Source organism: Anas platyrhynchos, chromosome 16, assembly GCF_047663525.1.
Source record: "Anas platyrhynchos isolate ZD024472 breed Pekin duck chromosome 16, IASCAAS_PekinDuck_T2T, whole genome shotgun sequence".
Lineage (NCBI taxonomy): Eukaryota > Metazoa > Chordata > Aves > Anseriformes > Anatidae > Anas > Anas platyrhynchos.
The window spans coordinates 13,782,552-13,802,793 of NC_092602.1; the positions used below are offsets into that span (position 1 = coordinate 13,782,552).

The 20,242-nt window shown below is 38.0% G+C and overlaps 2 protein-coding genes across 4 annotated transcripts in view; one reads left to right on the forward strand and one right to left on the reverse strand.

Annotated features, from left to right (window-relative positions):
* The window catches only part of PIWIL1 (piwi like RNA-mediated gene silencing 1), a 171,982-nt gene that overhangs the window by 128,406 nt on the left and 23,334 nt on the right, over positions 1 to 20,242 (reverse strand). The window contains exon 3 of one of the 2 annotated variants that reach the window (XM_072024472.1): positions 4,989 to 5,096. The exons of the other annotated variant lie outside the window; for it this stretch is intronic. The gene's annotated coding sequence lies outside the window, so the exon portion shown is untranslated. The remainder of the gene's footprint in view (positions 1 to 4,988; positions 5,097 to 20,242) is intronic. 2 annotated transcript variants of the gene reach the window in all.
* TMEM132D (transmembrane protein 132D) overlaps positions 12,384 to 20,242 on the forward strand; it is a 327,315-nt gene continuing 319,456 nt past the window's right edge. Inside the window, exon 1 of one of the 2 annotated variants that reach the window (XM_072024466.1) lies at positions 12,384 to 12,521. The gene's annotated coding sequence lies outside the window, so the exon portion shown is untranslated. The remainder of the gene's footprint in view (positions 12,522 to 20,242) is intronic. The other variant, XM_072024470.1, reaches the window with a different exon arrangement.

A 20,242-nucleotide genomic window follows, 5' to 3' on the forward strand; every position in this document is an offset into this window, starting at 1 on the left:
TATATTGAGGGTTGACTATGACATGGATTCATTTTTAAGTAGGTTTACAAACAAACCTAAGAACCGCCAAAGCTTGTATCAAAGTTATTTGATAAGGTTTTTTATGCTTTGATTAAGAAACTATTTCACTTTGATTTCAGAGTTTCTTTATTGCTTTTGAGTGACAGGCAGTCCTTTACATTATTAATAAATGTTTTGAATTTAAAGTCTTTAAACTAAAAAGGTTTTGGGAGGAGCTTTGAAAAACCTAGAAATAAAGCAACTCACCATAACACTTACAAGATAAAGCTTTTCTTCACACTGAACTTTGGCTTAATATATCACAGTCATCATTTTAATCATAAATTCTATCTAATGTAGAAATAAATGCTAAGGATGATGAGCAGAGGAGCTCTGTCTTTATAAATATCCCATCAAATAAGAAAGAAAGGTGAAATTTATAAGCATGTACTACGAACTATTACTTCATCTCCTCAGAACAAAATTCAATTCTGTACAGAGGGTAACTCCATAGCTCAAGCACTGAATAGTGGAGAGGAACTGCAAACTTCAGCCAAAGAAGCCCCGGCCTTGATTTGTGGCTGAGAGCAGCTTATCTTCCTCCAGTGATTATGGAAGTAGCAGAAGAATTCCAGTCTTTCAAAAATTAACCTTTTAAAAAAAGCTACTTAAGAAACTTGTCCAATGTTCATAGTACCAGGTGAAAAGCTCCTCTTGAATTGTACAGAAGCAAATTCCTGTACAAAAGCTGAGCAATGGTGCACCTGGCTCTAGGGAATTACTCTAGATCTCCTATTTTCTTCCACTGATCTAATTCCTTTACTCATTAAATAGACAGGCTTAGTGCAGGGAAAAGTTTTATTTTTCCCCTAGGTCCCAAAGCAGCAGTAGATCTACTGCTGTGGCCTCTGAACACAGCTCAAAATCCAAGCGGCCATCCTGGTTCAGAGTAAAGGTTCTTCTAGCCCAGCATCCCATTCAGCGCTGTGTAAGCAGCTCTCCCTAGGCACAGCCAACAGCGTATATACAGAGAGATTTCATCTGATTTCTTACTTGATACAAGCACACACCCAAATATATACGCTTATAATGAACTGAGGTGTTTAAGTATCACAGAGAGGAGATTTTAAATAACTGTAATGACCTAAAATCCAGAGATTACTGCAGTCATCAAGCAGACAATGAACTTTGGAAGAGGACCATATTTTCCAAAATTTCTACCTGAAAAATAACTGCAGGCTGTCATTTCAGGTATGGTTTCATCCTGAAACTTCTAACATACATGCTGCAAAGTTTGTAAGTTATTTCCATACCAGCAGACACGTGAGTAGAAGCCAAATGTCACAGTCCATTGCAGTCAGAGTCTTTCACAATGATTATCAACAGCAGTCAAGCTTCTTGATTTCACCTGAGCTGTGCATACCAGCAGCAGCAGCATTCATGTTAGAACCATAGCTCATTTAGGTGCAGGGTGGCATCTAACATACAGGAAATTTACATTTCTGTGACACAAAACCTCTGTGTATAGTAATAAATAATCTGAAAAGGATTTCATTGTACATTTAGTTTCATCATAAGTTGAGAGGAACCAGTGAATTAATCAGACCTCCCTACTCCTTTTCGCACGATAACTCTCTTAATAGTTACAAAGTATTTCACCTTTCATAATGTAAGGGTTTTTTAAAGTACATTTTAACTTAAAAGAACTTCAGTGTTTATGCTGGGTTTATACAGATTGATCTGCAGTAATCTATCTAGAGTTCTTTGCCTTGATGAGAGATATTTGAAGTGGTCCTTACTGTATTCTGATGCTTCACCCATTGCATAAAGAGCTACTTTTGAAAAAGCCCATGATATACTGGGTAAAACATCAAGAGCAATTAGATTTAGCAAAATTATTCAGAAGAGGCCCAAGATCAAATAAACACTGCTTTTCCACAGCAGAGTGGAACACTCTTCTACTTTTTGCCTAACAACAAGGTACTGACAGCAGTGTTTCAAGCGGGATGGGGCCAGACTTTGATCTCAGCAGGGGGGCTTGTGTTAACCACAACTGCAAGCTGTCTTAAAACCCACAGGTCAAGCAGGTATTTTTAGTTTTATTTTGAAGATGTAGAAAGATACCTTCTCTCATTTCAACATCAGGTCTATTTATTTTGGGGTGGGAAAGGAGGGGGAGATGCAGACAGATATATTGTTGAGATAAATCAAAATAAAACAGAGACATTCAGTATCTATCTATAAAGAAATAACAGAATACTTCCAGTGTGACAGAATCCCTCCCATTCATTTTAATGGTTAATATCTCTCATAAAAATTACTAGGTAAAAATTACAGAATAACATTCCACAGCAGTGGTCTTACATTAACACTCTAAATTATAACTTCCTGGACAATCATTGGAGATCAATTCATTTAAAGAAATAAATCAGATTAATTCAAAATTTTAAATACTGTCGGAGTGGGGTCAATATATTGTGTTTAATCCAGAAAAACAATAAAGAAAAAAAAAGTGAACAGAAACACACCAGTTCTTGGAAGTATCAGACTAGCCTATTACTGTAGATGAGTATTATTCCAGGTTATTAAGGCAGCCCCAAGCAACACTTGATTCCCACTGCCCGAAGCAGTAGTGGGCAGCTCCTGTTCTTTCAGCTGTATAGTCTGTACCACTTAAGTGTATTTCCCTGTGTGATACAGCAGATACCAAGGTTTTCAAGGTTACTGATTATGTCAATTTACAGCAAATTAGCCAGAAGGAAATACAAAAGATAAAAAGAGAGAAAAGGGGTAGAACAGTAGGAAGGTGGGAGAGGTGTCTGAAGCTGAAGTGACTAAATACTGAAGGAGAAAAGGTGGGCTGGGGACTGCACAAACAGCCACCACCAGAGAGAGGAAATGACAGAAGAAATCTTTCAGAATATTCAAAGGTCCCTGCGGCATGGACTGGCTGGACTATATCCTTGTCTTCTGTCTGTACTTTTACCCTAAGGTTAAGTAGCAGTGGGAGACAGTGAGAAGCACCACCTGTCCTCGGTTTTTCTTGCAAAGGTCTGGATCCAAAAGGAAAAGCTGTACTGGAAATAGCCTGCATGTGGTTATGGCCTTAAGCCTGCAAAACTTGCACACATGAGTTTCCCACCGACTTGGATGGGAATTTTGTGCATAATCATTTCAGCGTCTGACCACAAAAGCCATAATTGGAATTAAAACATCAACTGAACTGTTAAATATCCAGAACCTTGGCACCAAGATAATATGGTTTAGCTTTAGTCTGAATACGTGACATTTACATCTATATATTATCTTCTGTGATCCTGGGCATTTTAGTAGATTTTCATTTACTGCACAGAAAGAATAAATTTAAAATTGCCCTATATGGTGGTAATGAGGATATTACAAACCCATACTTTAAATCTTAAAGCAATTTGCCCCCCCACCCACTCACCCAGGAAAATTATTCTTAAAAGTAGAGTGAAAACCACAACTTTTTCCTTGTATTTATTATAAAAGCTTTCTTTCCCTTAATGTTTGATCTGCTTATAAAAGGCAAAAATGTTTTGTTAGTAAGCCTCAACCTTTGGCATCCAACATAGTGACTAAATTTCCTACAAATAATTTCAGTTGCTCTTTTGTTTACCAATGTGCTTGTTTCCCATAATCCCCCTGGGAAGATATAATATCCCTGTGCAGATGTTCAATGTTATAATTGGGCCACATTCAGCCGAAATGTCATCAGTGACACAACACTTTAACAACAAAAGAAAATGAAATAGACATCACAGGGGACTCCCATTTCAAAGCAAACCTTCAAGGATCTGAATGGGAAGCATATTTTCCATATTACAAGTTCTCATTTAAATTACAAAAGTGCATTAACATTTATTTCCTGAACAGATGAGTTTATCACTAGTTTAGTAATGAGTATCAATGGCAACTGAAATTACAGTTCCTTTCATACTGAGCTTCTTTTGATAAGTGCCTTGCTTTACTTACATTCTCTTACAGATTTCTTTTATTCTGACCATAACATCCAATATTTTGCATAAATATAAATTTTCATTTTGTCAGAAATACATGCTGCAATAACACATGCTTTGGCAGAACAACATGAACAAGCCTTTTCAGTTTGGACTTGTGCCAAAAGCTACTTTCCAGTCAGTCCAGCTGTAATTGAGTACCTGCTCTCACACTCGAAGAAATCAAAGGCAGATAGCAATAGTGGCTCCACTGTTCCGTGTTTGCTACGGGCTACCGAAGCTGACGTACTCACAAGCTTAGCTCCAAGTACAGCACACAGACTCAGGGGAACTGTGTTGAAACGTCCTTCTCTGCTTCAACCATTATATTCACATAAATGGAAACAGGCCAGCTGGACGTATAGGTAATGTTTGGTTTCTTCTGGCTATTGTGAGACCACCCACCCAGGAATCCTGGCTCTCCTTTTCCATGAACCATCATCTCCCTAACAGCCAGCCACATGGAGACTAATATCAAGGGAAAAGATCTAGAGGTGTGTCTGAAAAGTTTTGAATTCTGTTCTTAGGTATACACAAGGTAAACCCTACTGTCTTTATACAGGTAAGAATTCAGGGAAATAATGTGGGTAAGAATTCAGAAACATTCAGAAACAGAGCAAAATTTGGTTATCTATATTCCATCAGCTTCAAACAGAAGACATGCAAAACTGGCTTCACTGCATTCTCTCCCAGAACCTGTATGATGGTGATCCCTGCCCATCTCACTAACAGATTAGCCAGAAATGTTATTAAAGTAGTTACCACAGGTATTCTGTGGGGAACCTTTGGGGTACATCAAGGAAGAGGCTGAAACTGAAGGTACTGCTACCATTCATTTTCCTTTTCAGACTGACAGGATACTCTGATCAGGTAACTCAATATTGAATAAAATATCCAATTTTTGTTAGATGCCTAGAAAAAGCAGTATACAAACAAACAAGCAAGCAAACAACTTTTGTGCTGTCTGACCTTATATTCCCTGTGTACAGAAGTGCACAATTTCAGAATCTCCAAAGAGGGTTCAGGAGGATGATCCTCAATTAAACTCATCTCAGCTGGAGAAAGTTTTGCATTTGGCTGCAGAACAAACAAACAAACAAATGTAGTGTAGTGCACAAAAGAAAACTTTGAAGTAATTGTCTGATGTAGTCTGAGGTATAATGTGGCAAAGAAGTCTCCAATAAAAAATTGTACGAGTCCACGCTGGGGCCGGGGAGAGACTGGGGGGGGGGGGCAGGGAAAGGGAGGAAGTATAAAGTGAAGCAAGGAATTCACACAGTACGTTCTCCTTCAAAACATCATCTGTATTTCTAAGCTGGGAAGCTACAATTTGCAGTTTTGTTATGCACATTTTGGTAACATAGTAGAAAAAATACTGATAACCAGTCTACATCGCAGCTACTCTGACTTTCTGCATTGAGTGAACTGTAGCTATGAAGTCTGTTACCCCAAAGTCTCCAGAATGACAAAAGGTTCTCAAGTAACACAATGCACCCCACAGTTACCACCACTTCATCCATACTGGCCAGCTACTACAATTTTCTCCAAAATTAGAAGAATTCCCTTGGAATTTCTGCAAGGTATTCTGGCTTTAGCTATTTTGTGCCTTTCTGAAAGTGGACAACCATGCAACATGCCTAATAAAAATGACATGTTTACCAGATGAAGCAACAACATACATAGGAAAAAAGACTTCCCTTCATCTCCAGAATTTCAGTCACCAAACTAACACCCCTTTCGCTGCTGCACTCCTACAGAGGAACAACAGAACAAAAAATTGAAGCCACACTCCTATCCTGTCTTTCCCCAGCAGAGTTTTGACCCTTCCAAAAGAGATGTTCCTGAGATTTTATGAAGTCCAGCAGGAACTTGTTTTTGTTATTGATCTTACATGGAAGTCAGAAAAATGCTACTAGTCAAGGATGGAGTTTTGAAGAGAAGCTCTAAGACAAATGACGTTACACACCCACCCGCATGACCTCTAATGATAGGGAAGAAATAAATATAGTACTGTAGCCATCTCCTCTGCCCTCCTCAACTCAAGCCACTCCAAGACTTTGTTGCTCTCTTAAGATCTTGCTGCTCTGACTGTCTTTTCCCACCTTCTCCGATCCTTTCTTTCAATTGCATTTTCTTCTGCCCTAAAATCAAATACTGGTTCAAGGCTCTGTGTAGGTGAGGGCACAATTACATCTCCTACTTCATTTCCTCCGCCCCTCCTCACCCTCTCTCCTGGAGGTTCCCTTAATCTCCTCTCAAGTCAGTCTCCATGCCCTCTCTCCTGCTAAATTATGCTGACAACAAAGTCAGGGTTTCACCATCTCCCCTTTCTCTTTCCTCTGCAGAAACAATCTACAGACTCAGCAGTGACCTCCATATCTAGCTGACATATATTTTCCCTTCTTCTATCTATTGGCATAGTTGTCATAAAGTGCATTCACTTCTTCAGTTACAGACTGTAAATCCTTTGGGGTATTTGCTCAGCATATTTTCTCCTTTTATACTCCTGCGGCAGACAAACCAGTAGGGATATTTAGCTGCATTAAAGTGAGCCTGGTTTAGCCAATTTGAGCTTATGTAGATGTGAGGTGGTGTGTTGTAGAATTCATTTCACCCACGAAAGCTTCTTTTAGGAACGTGACACAAGTGGTCAACTCAGGAGATAGGTGTTCATTTGTTTGTTGAATTTATATCTAAACAAAGATAAGGAACTATGAATCATATTCTTAAAATAGACCTAATTCAAGTTTCTTGAACACCTCTGCAACTTCAGTGGAAGCTTTGTGAGCAGGGAGGTAAATTGGCTTGTTATCTCACTACGGGCAAGCTCAAACAACTGTATGCTTCTGATGACTGCATTTGGGACTGGAAGCTGCTAACTCAGCCATGTTGGTATGGGACATTTGTCTTACTAGGGGTCAGAGCTGGCTGCTGAGGAAGAAATTATTCCATATGGAACAAAAAATAAATCACATGAAATCAGAATGTTAAGTGGAAAGCAAGGAAAAAAATAAAAAGGAAAATGGCAAAAGAAAATGTGAAAAATGATAAATAGGAAGAATGGACCAATTTAGTGTGGAGGTTCTGAAAATCAGCAAACCCTGTATCTGCTACCTATTCCTAACTAAAAGAGCTCACCTTGACACTGAAAATCTTTAAATTGGAAGTAAAAATGATGGAAAGAGGAAAATGGGATGAAACTTTCAGGAAATCAGCCGTAAAAAATTGTGCTTTTCCCAGTTAAGATGTCTACGAGATACTAAGCTGTTATTCTGAATTTAACAGTGGAATTTCCAAAATCAGTAAGTATTTTCCACTCCATTGCATATTTTATAATGAAACAGACATCAGTTTTTTTGTACTTTAGATTTTAGTATCTCAACAGCAACACAGCAGCTGGAAATAAGATTTCAAGAACCTTCCCCATTGATTCTTCTGCCATAACCCACAAACTCAATTTCTGCATTGAGATCCCTTAAAATAAACTATCAAGGGCAGGGAAAGGTGTTGAAAACAGCTTTAGAAAGTTATCTTCAGTCCTCAAACATACTACAGTGTATGTACATCTGTGTTGGCTGTAACAGATGTTGGAAAGTTTGCTTTTATTTTTTTTTATTTTTTATTTTTTTTTAAGAGAAAAAGAGACAACCAGGCCTCTAACAGACCCTCTTTGATCTCACCTGGCAGGAAAGTTATAATGTGTCCCTGAGAATCTCTACAGTTCAGGCTTAAAAGACAAAAGAGAGAAAAATGTGAAAAGAGCAGGAAGCAGCACATAAAATAATAATAATAAAAAAAAAGCTGTCTCAGAGATGTGCCAAACCACTTGCTTTTGATTTGGGTGGCAGCAAATGGGACATGACAAGTAGAGCAGAACATAGTTGTTACACTGCCCACAGCAATGAAAGTACCACTTAGAGGATAACAAGAAAAGGAAAGGTGATAACCCCTGAAACTGCCCATGCACAAAAGAGGGGTTTTCATGAAAACAATGACTGGAAAACTACATTTTAGAAAATAAAGCCAACCAGAACATACATAATATAAAAAATGAGTCTCTAACTATGCATTTTATTTTCTTAAAAACACAATTAAAAAATCTACCTAGTTATCATAATTAATAGTCCTTAAATTGCAGCCATGAGAGAATGTAAGAAGTTAAAAGGTACAGAATATTTGTAATAGGAAATTAACAGTAGCTGCTACACATCAGCATCTCTCCATTTATGTCATTTGGCAGAAGCTGCTATTGTCCTATTACCATCCTGACAAATTGCATTGTTTCACGCTAGGGATTTTGTAGTGCAAACAATTATATTTCTTTCTTCCAAATCAGTATCTGTTTTTTATTTTAATTTTCACCTTTTTCTATACCTTGCAATAATATGAGTATGAAAATAAATTATGGCTACTTAACAGAAGAACATAGTGCTATGTCAAGGCAGGGAAATGAAACATCTATCTGCTGCATGGTGTGCATCAGAGGACAATGATTGTCATGGAGTTCTGTATGCTGCACTGAGCTACTGCTGGGGCCTTACTCAACAACTAGCACAATCTGAAGTCACGGTCTCTGCTACTCATCTGCTGTGGAATTTCACAGAAAACATGTATCATTCTCAGTTTGTCCATTTACAAGCGTACACAACTATGTACTATGTGCAGACTGCAAAACAAGCAAAAAATGCTCTGAAATTCCCAGTGAAGGCAGAAATAATTTGCAAAAAAAGTTTATTTCCTCGCCAGTTACTGAAATATATTTCTGTATCTCTTCTATAATTTAATATCAGAGTTAAGCTGGTATAGTTGCAGTCTATCTCATTGCCCAGTAACAAACTCTGACAGTGAAAATATCCTTTTAATATTTCTATTGCTTCATAGAAACTGGGAGAAGAATGTGCCTCTTACATCCTGCAGAATAAGAAATAGTTCTGGAGAATGGGGAGAATTTGGGAAAAGGCACTTTTTTTTCCTAAAGGTTTTTATCCCAGTTTTATCATTATTAGTAGTAGTAGTATTCCCATATTTTGTTCTTTGACATTGTTTTTTCTCTGACACTGTTTGGTTTGAATTCTATCAGTTTTGTACCTTGGATGAATATGAAGGAGGCAAAGCATTTGTAAACTTAAGGTGGAACCAAGACTCTGTTAGATGGTTGAGCCATATGCTTATGATTAAGTGCTCTTTTATTCTCAAAGTGGAAAGCTTTTACCAGGACCAAAGAAGGACTAATGACACGAGTTCTTGCTGTTTTATCAGTAGGTACCTGTTGTATATTATTACAAGAACCTCTATCCTAAGCAAAATTTGAACTAAAAAAGGAGATGTACTGAAGACCAAACTGTAATGATTGGGATAAAGCACAAGATAAAGCAAATAGACAGTAGGTGGTAGAAAAGCTTTGATGTAATTGCATAGTGAATTGCGTTAAATTCCCACTTTGTCCTCTCAACAGTCAAGTTAAGGTGAACTACAACAAATCAGAAGACTGTTTAATTTTGTTTCTAATCTTAGCATCTGTATTGGCTCTGATGTCTTTCCTACAAAGGTATTAGAAACAGAAACGTATATCCTAATGGCTATTTCAATTTCAGCAGCAAAAGCAGACTCAGAAACCCCACAGGTAAACCTGCACATTCTTAGCAAAGATGATGTCTCCTCTCTACTACTGATGGGAAATGAAGGTTTGATACTCCACGGTGTTAGGATGGAGCATTTCTGGCTCTGAAAGACCTCTGAAGTTAAGAAATGATCATTTCCAAGCCGACTCTGAGACCAAATCTTTTCAAATTAATCTAGCTCTATGCATCAGGTCAGTACATCCAGTAACTGTATAGGCACATAGTCTCCTGTTGAGAGGGAAAGGAAAGGCAGCAATTTCTTAAGATATTTTGTTCACCTTCAAATTTTCTAAAATCTAGGGGCCCATGAGAACAGTAAATATATTGCAATTTCAAAACAGACTCACAAATCTATACCTGTACATCATCAAGAATACACTTTCTCATGACCTTGAATGTCCATGCTTTAATTACTGGAATGTGAATGGGGCACATTCAGAAAACCCTGTATGTGCCCGTCCTTTCCCAGTTTCACACCCTACAGGCTGCCTTCAGAATACAGAAATACCTGATGTTTTTGCTTTGAAAAGCTCTCTCCCCTTCTCATCAGGTAGAGAACCATGCGTGCCACCACATGCCTAGCTCTTGCACCCATGGTTTTGCTGGATTGAGACATCTAGTTTGGACTTGCGCCCTTTACAAATGTCACTCAACCTGTCTGAAGTTAATACACACCCACTTATATCAACACACAGAATCAAACCTGTATTTTTGGCTTGAGTTAAAAATAAATCTGGGAAAGACCTCTTACATCATTCTCTATGTCTTTCTGGCATTAGATTGTTCTGTATAGTTTTGTGGTTTTTTTTTTTTCAACAGAACTTGTATTTGATGGATGAAATATGGAGTGGTAGGGATTGGTTTTAGGAGGGGCTAATCACCTATACCACTGAAACACCCAGGTACCACGAGTTTCTGAATATTTACACTAGTTTTCCTATGCTTCATTTCATTTACCATTTTCATCAGCAGACAGGCACACAATTTCTCCTCTTAGCCAGTAATTTATCCGTACCAACCGATGTGAGGTATTTGCTTTACTTTCTCTGCATTTCTATTACAAAACATTTCCTACTGACAATATTCAATACTGCTTGGTATTTTTCAGTATTTGCACAAAAAATTGATGTTCTCTTCTCTCTAGCTTGTACCATAAAACATATTCCTAACAAGCATCTTTGGTAAGCCAGTAGTCCTCTAGCAGTTCAAATTTACCTGCAATCAATTAAATATCTACTAGAAGTGTGAGAGCTAAATCCTGAGTGGGTGCAAACTGGCTTAGCTCCACTGACTCCAAACCTGCAGCAATGTACTCTCAAGTAAAGATCCATCTCATATACTGGACACAACTTATATCTGATATCTCTACATGTAACAGAACGATTACAGTATCCAAGGCAAAAATATTTCATCATATTAAACCTTTTTTATTTTGTTTCATAATAGTATAGGCAATTCTCAGGAAAGGACAGTGATAAGGGTGTGGTGTGTGCACCAGGGCACAACTTACAGCGGTAATTAAATACAGTGAGTATCGTCCAGAACAGACACTGGCAACCCTGTACATTCTCAGCAGCCTTCGCTGATAACATGGTACTGATGTATCTCGTATCACTCCATGAAAGGGCTCACAAGGCTGCACATTTGCTCCTTCTTCACTGTAAAGAGTTGTTCCTTTTCAGTTCATGGTGTCAGGGAAGTAACACTACTAAGTTATCTTTTTTGAAGTCTTCATAGTTCTTACTTCTAGCTTCATCAATGAGCTGATGGCCATCATACAGCAGTAAATTACTCCACCTTTCAAAAGTAGGTTAGCAACCTGAGTTAGAGTGATTCCACTACAGCAGTTCCACCTCCCCCACAAACACACACCCCTTTTAATTGCACATTTTCTAAAATAGCCTGAGATCTGGATCAGTAAATGGTCTTTTTGGTGCCAGCACACAAAATATTCATGTCAAAATGTCCTGCACCAACTCGCATGTCTCTCTATATCATAAATCTGATATTTATGTGCTTGGTTTTAAAATAAGCATACTTCCAAGCACACTTTTTTTTTTTTTTTTAGCAGAACATGGTGCTAAAGTTTTTTCAAAATAGTATTTTATTTTTATTTTTCCTTTTTCCCCTTATTAACAAGGCAAATCCTTTTCTTACTTGTTTGCCCTCAAGGAATTCTGTTATTACAATTATTTTCATAATTATAATTGTAGTGCAAATATATGAAAATGTCTTTCTAAAATACTACCAGTATTACAATAGCACAAGGGCCCATTCCATATTCAAGGAGGTGTTGTGTTACTATACTATTCTGCACTGCCAGAATATACAAGAAGCCTCACTCCAGAGTCTGCAATCTAAATAAAATATACTCTCCATATTCAAAGCAATGTGTGGTTATGATGTTCCAAGCAATGGAAATATCAGGACAACACCACTTCCAGACGGGGAAAGTTCTCGAAAGGCCAATCTGTGTGCTGTACCCAGCCCTGCAGTACGGCTGCTTCCAGGAATATTTGTAGGCTTAGGCATAGTGACAGGCAAATGCCCAAAGGCAGCTCAGATGTACATACACCAAGCTTCCCAAACCTACTGGTTCCAGATACATGGCACAGACACACCTAAACTGGCTTAATATCTGGGTAGGTTTCATAGCTTGGGCCCAGCCTCACATGAACAGAGATCTGAGCTGACAGCAGCATCTGTGCATCTGCATTCATATCACACTGTCTGAGCTAATAAGCCCTTCTAGGATAGAGTCAGTTCAGAGCTGGTTTGAGCAGCTCAGTACCTGCAATTCCATTTATCTGCAAGCTGGAGAATCAGGCTGCTGGTGAAGAACTGAAGGTAGATACCATAGATGAATGGCACATGAAGACAGGTAAAAATATTTCCCAAGATCTCCGCAGCTTGCTTGATATACCACTTTTTCGATTCACAATCTAGATTTTTAAGCTTATGACTATCCTTTTTTAATTAAAAAAAAAAAAAAAAGAAAAAGCTATGTCACTCCTAAATTATTTCTTCTTGCTACATTTAAAATTTAAGAAGTTAGGAAGCTAAAGAAAAAGTATCAGAGATACATGAACGGGCATTGCATTTTTCTCATTGCAAGAAGTATAAATCTTATAGCTTCACATAGTGAAACAGAAGGGAAATTAAACTAATAATGCATAGCATATTTGCTGTATGAACTGACAGGCATTAACTAAACACTCTTTCATTAGCCAAAATCTTGTTCCAGTTTGTAGGTTGTCAAAATACACATTAGTAATATTTCCTGTCTACAGAGTGACAATTTCAGAGATATAATTTGCATTAGGATAGCGAACATTAGAACTAATCTTGATTTCCACAGGTCAAATTTATAATGTTATTTTGATTTACTGGATATTGAGTGTCAATTTAAAGTGGATGTTAAAGAACTTTAATTTTCAACCCTCTTAAAAGAGGAAGAAATCCCCCAAAGCAGTCAGCAAAATAGATCATGTTTCCTATTTCAAAAGATTCTAGTTATAGAACTTTGATGGGAAAATAAAACTCTTTAATCTGTAGCATAATCCTGAAGATAGCATGCTGAAACTTGAAGGACACCAGCATGCAGATGTTTTGAGAGACATGTTTTTAACCCCTGGGCTACTTTGCTTGCCAAGAAAATTTAATCTTTTAACATGTACATTCATGAACAGTCTACTGGTAGTAGTGTACAAAGGAGATCAATGTTTCCTGCTGACAAGGGTCTAATCCTGAAGCTACCACATCTAGTAGTTGGATCTGGTGGAGAATTTAACAGCAGTTTTGGAAATGATTGTCAAAGCCTGCTTTACGTACTTCATAAAAATCTTCATTGCAAAAACACTTCAGTTTTTCTTATATTCGATAAAAACTTTTGCAAACCTTCTCAGATTTGTGCACCTGACACGAACTGAACTTTACTCATGCGGGGTAACCATCTCAAAATCAAGACATTACTATTGCAAATAAAAGGAGTCACATGTACAAGGCGTACAGACCTAAGGCCTATGCACATGTGATAATGATACAATAGAAAAAAATCACCAGCTCTATATATAAATGATGATAGAAACTGCACCGATAAACAGCGCATTTGTTCAACTGAGACCTCAATCCACAAATCCAAAATTATACATAAATCCACTCCATATATAACAGATCTCAAAATATTGGAGATTTTGAGAGAAGGAAAACAAAAGAAAAGCTTATTATTCTTTTCTAAACCTTAGAAAGATGGCTGTGGGACCGATTTTTCATCTGGCTTGCTAGAATTTGTTCAATATTTCAGACTCTAAGAAAGTATTTGATGCAAGACCTTCACTTTCCAGATTTCATCATTACTGAGTTTTACAATGTACATTAGTAAATTTTTTAAAGGACAATTTGCATGGTATTCTGACCAGAATATAGACTGATACAGAGGTAGACTATGAAGCAGGCAAGTCTTTCAATGATTACGTATCACAGCTGCAACAATGAAATCTGTCAGAAAGCCAACTGTTGGAGATATTGAAATTCCTTTGTAATTAGCACATTGGTAAAATCCAAATGCCAAACCCTAGCAACCTCAAGGAGCGTGCAAACGAGCTAAGTAACCCAGCAAAGAAGTGACATCTAGATGACCCTGTCTTTTTTACACAATATCAGGCAGCTGGAAGACGGCTGCTCCTGTAGGAGGAAGAAGGGGGGAAAGGGGAACAGAATTATTCAAGTCATTGCTTTAAAAATTAGGACTTCTATAATTGGTACTTTACCCTTGAGTAATTTTCCAGGACCTTTTGTTGTTACTGGAACTAGGAAGCATTTTTATCATACCTTGTTTTGATTAGTCAGTGTGCAGATATCCATACACAAATAAGATTGTACTGAACTGAAGATGTATTATGACCTGAAATCATCTGGAATTTGAGTTTTCTCTCCTGATTTCTAAAAGATGATCTTAGACAGTGAACACAACATATAACACTGAAGCAGGAAGAGGCAGATGAAGACCCTTTTAGTCTCATTTGTCACACAGACAGTGTCTCAAGAGCTGCCTAGCAGCTTGGAAGGTTTTTACTTGCAGAAGATACTCGTGATATTTAACAACAGAAACACAGATTAGTTCTTTGCCGTATCAGTGCTTCCAGCAAATGAAAGACGCCTTCATGAATATTCTTAAAGATATGAGACATGAATATTGTTGAAGATATCTTCATGAACAAATGCAATAAGCAAGACTATCTTTACATAAACTGCCAAAGCTAATATAATTGCATATTGTAAGTGATTAAGTGCCATGCCTTCAGCTCCTTATCTGAAGCTGAATTTACTTTACAGACCAACGCAAAATTCAATGGAACATTAAACCTCTTACAAAAGCCTGTATTCCACTGTAATAGCATGCAACAGGTTATCAAGTCATCTGAAGTATTGAACACTGCTTCCTCTCAGATGTATGCATTACCATAAGACCAGTCAGAATTTCAGGGCTGGACACTCAGCTGTTATGGTGCTAGCAAACCAGTCAGAGAAAAAACTTGGAAATTAAACAATTCCATCCCTGCTTTATTGTCCCAGTTATAAAATGGGGATAATTATCAGCTACTTATCAAGTGTGATTTGCAGTTTGATTGATACTTATCACATTCCTCAGTATTCTCAGATAAAAGGTGTTAAGTAGTCCTTACATATTTTAATGAACAATATTTAGTAAGTAGAGAATAAAAGAATCCAACAACCAAAGATAAATTATCATCTGTTTAAAGATGCTACTTTTTTGTAGTAGCTTCTCTAGAGGACAAAGTAAATCTGTCATATTATACCATTATGTATTATTAGTACAACATGGAGTTTGAACCAAAGTAACTAGGTAGGGTCCAGAAGAAAAAATAATTATGAACAGCTGATGAAGTTAGAGAAGCAAGAATCCTTATCGCCACTGACTTGCTATAAGCCTTGAAACAGACTGCTTTATTTCTCTATCTCCTCCACATTCCCTTTCATCTGTGTATTTAGACTTCAACTGTTCTGAGACAGAAACTCTCAGTTTTAATTATAGTCAAAAACTGGCCTAAGATTTTTTTGAAAATGTATTTCTGAGAATATTTTGTTCTAGCAAATAATGTATTTGTTCTGTGATAATTAGAATCATAGAATCATAGAATATCCTGAGTTGGAAGGGACCCTTAAGGATCATCAAGTCCAACTCTTGACACCGCACAGGTCTACCCAAAAGTTCAGACCATGTGACTAAGTGCACAGTCCAATCTCTTCTTAAATTCAGTCAGGCTCGGTGCAGTGACCACTTCCCTGGGGAGCCTGTTCCAGTGTGCAACCACTCTCTCTGTGAAGAACCCCCTCCTGATGTCCAGCCTAAACTTCCCCTGCCTCAGCTTAACCCCGCTCCCGCGGGTCCTGTCACTGGTATTAATGGAGAAAAGGTCTCCTGCCTCTCGACACCGCCTTACAAGGAAGTTGTAGACTGCGATGAGGTCTCCCCTCAGCCTCCTCTTCTCCAGGCTGAACAGGCCCAGTGCCCTCAGCCGTTCCCCGTACGTCTTCCCCTCCAGGCCTTTCACCATCTTCGTAGCCCTCCTCTGGACACTCTCCAACAGTTTCATGTCCTTTTTATACTGTGGTGCCCAGAACTGCACACAGTACTCGAGGTGAGGCCTCACCAGCGCAGAGTAGAGCGGGACAATCACCTCCCTTGACCTACTAGCGATGCCGTGCTTGATGCACCCCAGGACACGGTTGGCCCTCCTGGCTGCCAGGGCACACTGCTGGCTCATATTCAACTTGCTGTCTACCACGACCCCCAGATCCCTCTCTTCTAGGCTGCTCTCCAGCGTCTCATCGCCCAGTCTGTACGTGCAGCCAGGGTTTCCCCGTCCCAGGTGCAGGGCTAGGAATTATTCCTAGCATAGTGCAACCTCCCTCTTACCACCTCCTTTCATCCAAATAGCAGATAGACATTTGGAGCTACAGAAGCAGAAAGAGATGTAGAGTCATTTGGCCAAGATTACTTTACAGGTCAGTAACCAAATGAGGAACAGAATCCTGGTTCCTGATACCCACCCAAAGCTTTACCTGCTGGACCACATCATCACCCTAACGATCCCATACTTGGCTCTAACGGAGCTCTTCCTGCAAACTGGTAATAACCTGGCTAAAGCAAGGTGATGTGAAAATATTTCTCAGTATGCTGCCTGTGCTGTTACATAGCTCTCCCGTGTATGATAACATCAGAACTACTTAAACCCTTTCCTTTAAAGAGACATCCGATGACAGAATGATGGAAATGCTGAAAGTGGATAGCTAACCTCTCCACACAGTGACATCAAGGAAAAGGGAGAGAGAAACAGAGCTGTCTCATCATTGCTCAATTTCTGATCATTCCAGGAATCTTTGGTAATGGGGGCCAGCCATTTAAGCCTTACAGAAACCACAGAACCAAGCAAAAGCTTCAGCCTTCATTTTCAGTCTTGTTTTTACTTCTCTGTGCTTGAGGACTGTTTCTTAATAACTGAAACAGAAATCCTACATTTCACCACAAATTGAGAGCAATCTCAGCTCCCCATACCAACTCATCCATAAATATTCTCTTTCTCTGACAAGACAGTATTTTCTCATGTTCGGAGTATTATCACCTTTCATTTATTCTACACAGCAATATTAAGTGGACTTAAAATGCAGCTAGTCAAGCAACTTTACCATCTTAACTTAGTTTCTGCTTCTATGTTGTTTTTAAAGGAAAGTTAAAAGTAAGGACTCCTTACACTGTGCACATACTTACGACATCATATAAGAATAGTAAATAGAAGCAGGATAAGGTATTTTTTACAAAATACAAATTCAAGAAAGCAAAGCTGAGCTCAAGAATAAAGTTGTCCCAATTCTCTTCACAGATTTTTTTTTTCTCTCTTGACCTTTCACATGGAGCTGCAATAACTTAGCCCTTTATTTGGCTCTGTAAAGCACTAAGGAATGCTCAGCAAATCAAACAGGTGTGAAGTGAGTGCAATAAGTCTAACCCTTACATTCCACATACAGAGATTTTGTACAAAGGAACTATGGCTGAAAAGAAATGTAGGTTTTTAAAATTAGATTTATTTTATATACTGAAGGTACAAAAAATTTAAAGGATCTGAAGTGCTTTCTACTATACTAAGTCTAGATGTCACTGTAAAATTTCTCTGAATTAGAGGATTTCTTGAAGAACGTAGATACTGCTGTATGTGAAGAAAAGCTAAACAAGTTTCTATACACAATATCTTCACTGTTCACATGGCAGCTTCTGATTCCAATCAAAGTAGCCTAGGACTAACATAAATGGATGGCACATAACAAATGGAAAAATCGAAAGGTGGCAAAGCTTCTTGCTCCTTTCCCTGGCAGCTTACCCCAGGCATTGTGACACCTTAATGCCATTCAACAGCTACAGGCAAGTGATCTTTCCTTTCTGCAAGCTCGGCATGTGCTGCCGTTCTGTAGTTTCTTCTCCATCTCTTGTTATTGCAGTGTATTAAAAAAAAAAAAAAAGTATTTGATTTTTTTTTTTTTTTTTCTGGTATCAAATTAAATTCTGAAACTGTACTTTAAAATACGTATTCTGTCATCTAATTAGTACCGTCTCCTGATCACTAACTGCAGACCCTAGGAGCTGTCAATATTAATATCAATATTGTAAATTGGTGGTAATCACCAAGCCAGTGTCCAGAGGTTGGATTTAATCCACGAGGATTTTGAATGACAGTCTTATCTGTGGTAACTGGATATGGCTCAATGACTTCAAAACAGCTTTGCTTATCAGAACCATAATTGAGTTTCTGATACATTGTACTAATAAATCTGGAATGATTTCCATTCTAATTTCCTGTTTTCAATTGTTCCTAGGTTTCTAAAAGATTATAATTTAACCCAAAACTTTTCCTTTCTAAGGGAGACCAGGGTGACTGTTCCCTGTTTGACATAAGAGAAAATAATTCCTAAATATAGGAAATACATAGCTTCTATTTTATAATGGGAGAATATTTGTGCCTGGATGAAACTTGTTCCATATAAACTTATTCCACTCAGTAAAGAATAGTGGCTGGATGGATGTGGGAGAAGACAAGGAGGAGGTTCTTGTTAAAAATGATTTCATATGCATCAATTCATATGCAGCCATTACAATAAATATAGCTCTCCTCTCCTCCTGTCTTTTCTCCTGCTTGTCCTCCTTTTTATTATACTGCCAGGGCAGTATCGATTTCTCTGGATTCCATGCGTGACCTTTTCACTGGTGGTCAGTGGCAGCATGGGCTCTTGTAGGCTCCAAATTGTGGGTGTGCTGACTGGTTAGCCTACACTAGAAGGCTCTCTGGTTGAAAGGCACAGCAAACAAGAGAGATAGCTATTGATATCATATCAAATTGTTACCACCACAAAGAGCAGCCAATACAAGGTTTGCAGGGAGTCATAGTATCTTTGACTGGATCTGCTGACTGGAAAATACAGATATGGGCCCACAGTCCCTTCATCAGCTTTGACAAGAAAGTAGTTAAAACACATTTAACCTAATTATATTAATCAAATAAACAATTTAAGTGAAAAAAGTTAGTCTCATTGGAGCAAGAAGAAACTTTCAGAAACTTTCACCTCTAAGTGAAACTCTTGAGTTTCTGAAAGAAACTCAAAAATCTGATGAAGTCAATTCATATGAAGTTCCTGGACCCCCACAAACACCTGCTGACCTTTTTGCTGATTCAATGAGTTCATTTTGTTTTCTTTTAATGGAGATATGGTATGACAAAAAATCCCACCCCCTCTATTTGTCTCTTTTCTCTGTCTTTAAAATTGTTAGTAAGAGCAGGCCAACAAGGGCAAAAAAAAATGCTGTCACTTACAGAATTCACCTCTTTCTGCTTCTTTATGGCTATTTTCATGGTAGAACCAACAGAAAGAAAAAACAGAAAACAAACAAACAAAAACTCCTCCCTTTTCAGCAATGTCAATAGAAAATAACCTTTGATCTAAAATAATCATCGACTGAACATTTGGCGCATAGTCTGTATGACAACAAAATGACCTACATCAAGGAAAGGACAGCAGGAAAAGGAATGTGGGATAAGGGCAGGGAACATCATTATAAATACAATGACATTAAACTCGAATAGTTTAGGGCAGAAGGGGCTATACAGCCGGGAGATGCCATCTAAGCAAGATAAGAATTTACCATGTTAAAAGAACCATGCCATTAGTTTCTGAAAAGATAAGAAGATGAGCTCCTAATCTAAGGAATCTGTGAACTAGGCTATCAACACAAAATACGGATTAAGGGCGTGTTTGGTGGATTATTAGAATTTACATCAACTTTATCTGAAATCATGTCACTATAACAGCCCACAGAAGAGTACAGTATTTTCAAATTCTCTGATAAGAGACAGACTTCTAGTAAGTAAAGAAATATATATATTCAGAATGAAAGATCAATCTGGCATTTATATCCCTAACTGCTATGGTATTTGTATGCTTGAGTACTGTTAGATGAAATTCCCCAATGTGTATTTAGCTTATGTGAACAGTAAGAAAATTAACATAAGTATTTGATAAATCTTTTTATTA